This window comes from Nicotiana tomentosiformis, chromosome 8 (assembly GCF_000390325.3).
Source record: "Nicotiana tomentosiformis chromosome 8, ASM39032v3, whole genome shotgun sequence".
Classification (NCBI taxonomy): domain Eukaryota; kingdom Viridiplantae; phylum Streptophyta; class Magnoliopsida; order Solanales; family Solanaceae; genus Nicotiana; species Nicotiana tomentosiformis.
Window position 1 is genome coordinate 82,665,480 of NC_090819.1, and position 6,941 is coordinate 82,672,420.

Below are 6,941 nucleotides of genomic sequence, written 5' to 3' on the forward strand. Positions count from 1 at the left end.
TGGGTAAAAAAATAGTAGATGTGGGGTATGATGAGTATGAAGCTAGAAAAGAGTCGGGCCAAAAAATCCTTTGGAGGGTAAAATAGGAGGTGATGAGCCATATTATTCTTTTGATGAGGCTGCTAGCTTTGAAACTGATAATGATAATGATGATGATGATGTTGTTGAAAAATATGTTAATCAACCAATAAAGGTGAGGTGTAAGTGCAAGGATGGTTGTCCCTGATGTCTGTTTTCTAGCTATGACTCTAGGACTACAAATTTTGTAGTGAAGAAGTACATTCCAATACACACATGTGAACCTACTAACAAGAACAAACAATGAACACACCAAATACTTGGCTGAGAAATTCAAAGACAAAATAAGATAGCAACCTAACATCCGAATTTTCAAATTCCAAGAGCTTGTGAGAAAAGAATTAGGTTTGTATGTTGGGAGGTCAATTTGTAGGAAATCAAGGGACATGGTTTTGAATGGCATAATAGGTGACCATGTGCCGGAGTTTAGTAAAATTTTGGACTATAGAGATGAAATACTTAGGTCTAATCCCGGTATTACATATGTTGTTAAACTAAGTGAAGAGACTTTTGAAGGTGGCAAGAAAATGTTTGTTTGCTTCTAAATCTATTTTGATGCATTGAACAAGGCCTTCAAGGCTGCGCGTAGGCCTTGTATTCGATTGGATGGCCGGTTCTTAAAGGGTGTTTGCAAGAGACAGTTGCTTGTTTCTATGTGTAAGGATGATAACAACCATATGTTGCCACTTGTATAACGACTCAACTGGTTGTTTTACCTTCTAGAATCCCGTTCCCCTAAATAAGACTCATCATATGTGATTTTACTATTTTATGACTTGTGGGGATGGTTAGTTCGGAATTTGAAAGGGTTCGAGTTGAAATCGGAACACTTGGTTCCTTAGTTTGGCTTTAAAAGGCCAAGTTTGACTTCGATCAATATTTTGAGTAAATGACCTCGTAATCAGGATTTGGCGGTTCCAATAGGCTCGTATGATAATTTTGGACTTGGACGTATGTTCGGATCGGGTTTTGAGCAAACCGGGAGCATTTCGGCGCTTAATAGTGAAAGTTGACTATTTGAAGGTTTTAAAGTTATTTAAATTTAGTTTGGAGTATGTTTTGGAGTAATCAAGGTCCGTTTGAAATTTCGAGTCTGGAAATAGTTCCGTATGGTGATTTAAGACTTGCACGCAAAATTTGGTATCATTCCGAGTAGTCTAGGTATGATTCGACGCATTCAGAGAAATTTGGAAACTTGAAGTTCATATTCTGATTCAATTCGGTTTTTGGGTGCGATTCTTGATTTCATTGTTGATTTACGTATTTCGAGAGTTTGAGCAAGTCCGTATTATGTTTACATACTTGTTGGGGGTATTTAGACGGAGTCCCAAGTGGCTCGGGTGAGTTTCGAACCACCCGGAGCTAAGTTGGAAAACCCATATTTTTCAGTTCTGGTTTCCTTCTTCGCGAACGCGGAAGGACTCTCGCATTCGCGATGAAGGATTTGGGGGAGATGAAAAATGTTCTTCACGTTCGCAGGTAAGGAGTCGCGTTCGCGAAGCATGGGATCCTAGGCCTACGCGTTCGCGAAGAAGGACGGGCCTGGGAGGGGGTCAGTACACTTTACCCTTCACGTTCGCGAGAGATGCACGCGTTCGCGATGGGAAGGCCAAGTAAGACCCATGTCGCGTTCGCGAAGGGCATTTTTAAGGCCTGTGGAAATTTGCCTTCGCGAACGCGAGGTACCTATCGCATTGGCGAAGAAGGGGTCAGTAGAGCTGGGCAGAATGCCTTAAAAATGGGGCTCAGCCATTTTTGAGCCTATTTCTTCCATTCTTGGGCGATTTTGGAGCTTCTTGAGAGGGGTATTCAACTAGCAACTTGAAGGTAAGTTAATTCTACCCATTGTGAGCTAAATACATAGATTATGAGTATATTATAACATGTAAATTGTGGAAATCAAATGTTTAGATGAAAAATCTAGATTTTGACAAAAATAAAATGATATTTTAACCACGAAAATGGTTATGGAATGAGATGAAAATTGTATATTTGAGTTCTTGAGATTATGAGAAACTATTTCCTCTAAAAAAATTCGGAATTCGGCCACGTGGGCCCAGGGTGAATTTTAGGAATTTTACCAATTTGGTTGGGAACTTAATCTAATAATCTAATTTCGAATTGTTGAGCATGTATTAAGTAAATTATATAACAGTTGGCTAGTTTCGGATTTTCCGGCACCAAATTGAGGCTTTAGCGCGAAGTTGTGATCAGGAAATAAACTTTGAGACGAGGTAAGTCTCTTGTCTAACCTTGTGAGAGGGAATTTACCCCATAGGTATTTCAAATAAATAATTATCTCTAATTATGGGAGCTACGTACGTACAAGGTGACAAGAGTCTGTGCGTAGATACTATTATTCTATTGTCCGGGTAGTGTTTAGGACCCAATTCATGAGTTATTTGGAATTATTGCATCATACTTGTTAATTTAAAAATGTCTAAATCATATTAGTAATTGTTGGAAAATTTGTGAAAGTTTGCTTATGAAATTAGTATTATTGTTGTATAAAAACCTCTATAATATCCAAGTCAAATGCTTATAAAGCATTCTTCTCTTCTTGTGGAGCGGGCCGAATGCCTCGGCAGTAGATAGATGCATCTATGGCTCTTGCCGCTTGACCCTCGGCAGTATACACATTATTCTGGATCGGGTCGTACGACCTCGGCAGAAATCATGCTTAATAATAAAAATTATTCGATGCTTTGATATTTATTTTATTACAGCTTGTGAAGGTAAATGATTATTTGGAAATTTGTCAAATTGTAAAGAATTATTTGTTTTTGCCTGATAAGGAGAATTTATTATTGATCACATAAATTGTGTTTATTCAAATATTTCTATCGTAATACTATTGACTCATAGTGAGTGTCAAAGTCGACCTCTCGTCACTACTTTTTCGAGATTAGACTTGATACTTACTCGGTGCACGTTGTTTACGTACTCATGCTACGCTTGCTGTACTTTTTGTGCATGATCTGAGACAGGTACATAAGGCGGTCCCATCGATGTGCATCCCCATTATCCCAAGGCCTAGTAGTGAGCTGCTTTTTCCTGAGCCGTTCCGCAGCACCTAGTGTCTCCCTTTGTATTTGTATTCTGTCTATTTTATGTTCAGACAATATTTTGAATTTTGTATAATCTACTAGATACTCATACACTTGTGACACCAGATCTTGGCACGCACTTTAATAGAATTATGGGTGGAAAATTATTATTTTGATTTTATTTAGACTTTCTGTTTTTCTTAAATCTTGCAATTAAGGAAAAATTTATTACTTGGAAATTTATTAAAAGAGAAAATAGATGTTTAATCCACTAGTTGGCTTATCTAACGGTGATTTTAAGCGTCATCACGACCTATTGGTGAAATTGGGTCATGACAACATGATATCGGAGCACTAGGTTCATGTAGGTCTCATAAGTTATGAGCATGGGCTAATAGAGTCTTGCAGATTGGTACAGAGACGTATGTACTTATTTTTGAGAGGCTATAGGGTGTTAGGAAACTACCTTTCTTCATTTTCTATCGTGCAATTGATGTAATACTAGGTATTTTCCCCTTACTCTCTCACAGATAGTGAGAACGCTCTCTACGGAGGATCCAGACCAGGGAAGAGCTGCTCCCCCTGTTGTTAGAGGCCGAGGGAAGGCTCCAGCCCGTGGTAGGGGACGAGGACGACCCAGAGTTGTTCCAGTTATGCCATTAGTGGATCCAGTAGAGGATCCTATCATCGAGGAGCAGGGCGAGGTGCCTGCAGCAGAGCCAGCTCTGGTGGATTTCACGTTTGTACCAAGATTCCAGGAGGTCATGGACCGTATGCAGCGGTTCATGGATACTATGACTCTAGCCGGTTTATTTCCGGCAGACCCAGCCACATCTTAGGTGGAAGGGGGAGCACAGACCCCTACCGCGCATGCTCATGGGCAGGCAGCTGTTGTATACCAGACCCAGGTTGCATTACCCGTGGGCGGAGCTCAGCCAGTTACAGAAGCTACATCGGAGTCCATACCAGATGTGGTAGGTTATCCGCACACGCTATTGGACAGATGGATTAGGCTTCATCTTCCTGCTTTCGGAGGTGAGCGACATGAGGACCCCCAGAATTTTATTGATCGGTGCAGAGACAGACTTCACAACATGAGAATACTAGAGTCCCATGGAGTGGACTTCACTACTTTTCAGCTGGAGGGCAGGGCCCGTAGGTGGTGGCAGTCACATCTTCCCGACAGACCAACAGGTTCACCTTCCATGACTTGGTGTTACACCCCGTGCGTTCCAAGGTGACATAATGAATATGAGACTTGTTAATCATAATTTAAATGATTTTAAAGTCATAATATGTCTATATATGATGTTTGTATAGAAAATATAAAGTTTGGAAAAAAATGGATTAAAGTTGCGGAAACACCGACTAAGGATTTGCCCTGTAATAGAGCTTTTTGAGAAATATATTTCGTGGGCTATATGAGGTATTTTGGGACATATAATATACCAAATTGAAGGTCTTATAATGTAGTTTCCAATGCTATTAACCGTTTGTTTATACGATATCCGAATAAAAAGATATAAGCGACAGAAGATGGGCAAATCAAAGGGTGCCAAGCTAGCACCTTTTGACTTTTCAAAAATTGATATATATTTTTTTAACTCGTCTCTCTCTCTCTCTCTCTCTCTCTCTCTCTCTCTCTCTCTCTCTCTCTCTCTCTTTATTTTTACATAGAATTTGACCATAGAACTCCATAAAAACGGTGATTGATCTCTCTAATAGTGCTTCAAACAAGACTATCATTTCGGACACGAAATCAAGAAGTGATAATATTAAAACGATCCCTACAACGTAAGTATCGCTATATCGCCTCTTTTTTTTTTTTTTTGTAGTTTGAGTTTTGGAATGTATTTAATAGTTAATAAAAATTCCTAATTTCTATATTTAAGCTTTAAAATATCAAGAAAAGTTCATAAATTCATTTCCTATTGTTAGAACTCACGGGACGGTGATCGAAAGCCGTGAGTTCGAGTTATTTGACTTGTAGTGGACTGTTTTATGGGTTGTTTTGTGTTTCCTTTGGGTTGTCTATTTTTCTACTATTTAATGGAGTTTTGGAGGACAAATAGTGTGGAGAAACACCATATAATGATAGAATGGTGGGCTGGTCGTTCGTCGTTATATTGTTTTAAGTTGTTTGACACTACTTTGGTTGTCGTTTATGTATGAAGTGATTATGGTGTGTGGGCTATTTTATGGTATATTGTGATGGAGATAAGGTTGGAAAATGATTCTTACATGTTGTTATTGTTATGTTCTTGTTGTTGTTGGTATATGATATTGGAGGAGGAGGGCCTAGTTACAGGGGAAATGCTGCCCAAATTTACGTAAACGAGCTGCTAGTTTAAGTTGAGGACTTAGCCTTTACTCAACACTCATTTTGAATCTCCTTATGATGTGGTAGATTGGATTGAGTTATTTGAAGAATTTCTTGGAAGGTATTAAGGACTCAACGGAGTTAAGGTATGTTAAGGCTATCCCTCTTTTTCTTTTGGCATGATCCGTACGATACAAACGAAACGAGCAAATACGCAACTTTCATAAATGACTCTATTCATAGAAATACTAGGGATGTCTATATTCTTGATTCCCCATGTGAATTATTATTATATCATCTGTTCATGGGTCTAAAAAAAATACGTATTTGATAAAGTTTGTCCGAAAGGCATATTAATTTTATGATATTCGAGAAATCTTATTAACGCATTTCTTATGCATTTCATGCATTTATACATGTATATTAACCCATGACCAGAAGGTATTATATACGTGTATATTATATGTATATGGGATATGGGAAGAGGTTATGGCGTTATATACGCATCACCACCTGATCAGCTAGTATACGTTGATGATTTTGCCCACAGTGGTTGAGATGATATGATAGGATGCCCTCAGAGGCTTGATGATGTTATGTACACATATACCTATGCATGGTATGGTATTTATACGCATATGCATGACATTATAAATTTTCATGATTCACAGAGCTATTCAGAATTTCAGGTTGAGTTCTTTACTCCATGTTTCTTTCATGTCTTTTATATACTAATGTCATGCCTTACATACTCGGTACTTATATTTGTACTAACATCCCTTTTGCCTGGGGACGTTGCGTTTTATGCCCGCAGGTCCCGATAGACAGGTGGAGAGTCCTCCAAATAGGCTATCAGCTCAGCGGAAGGTGTTGGTGCGCTTCATTTGCTTCGAAGTTGCTTGTTTGGTCAGTATGATTTAGACGTGTATTGTTTGGTATGGCGGGGCTCTGTCCCGACCTTTATGATATTTATATACTCTTAGAGGCTTGTAGACATATGTCATATATACGGATACTGGTATGGCCTTATAGGCCAGTACGTTATATGTATAAGTTGGTATTTCACGCTGTATTTTACTTATCTCACGACAACCTCTCCGACTCAGTTATCTATGATAGTATGATATGAAAAGATACATCATGTTGGTACTCGGTTGAGTAAGGTACCGGGTGCCCATCGCAGCCCATCGGTTTGGGTCGTGATAGAAGTGGTATCAGAGCAGTTCTATCCTAGGGAATCTACAATATGTGTCTAGTAGAGTCTTGTTTATGGGTGTGTTGTGCACCACACTTATAAGTAGGAGGTTACAGGGCATTTAGGACTGTCACTCTTTCTTCTTACTCTATATCGTGTGGTAGAACTCAGTTGTAAGAAATTCAAATTCCTAAATTCTATTTTATTCGTTTTACAACATCTACATCCAGAAAGACAGTTGGTAAGATATTGAATATGGCTGTGAAAGAGTTGAGTCAGAGAAACTCGATTTTGCGTCATG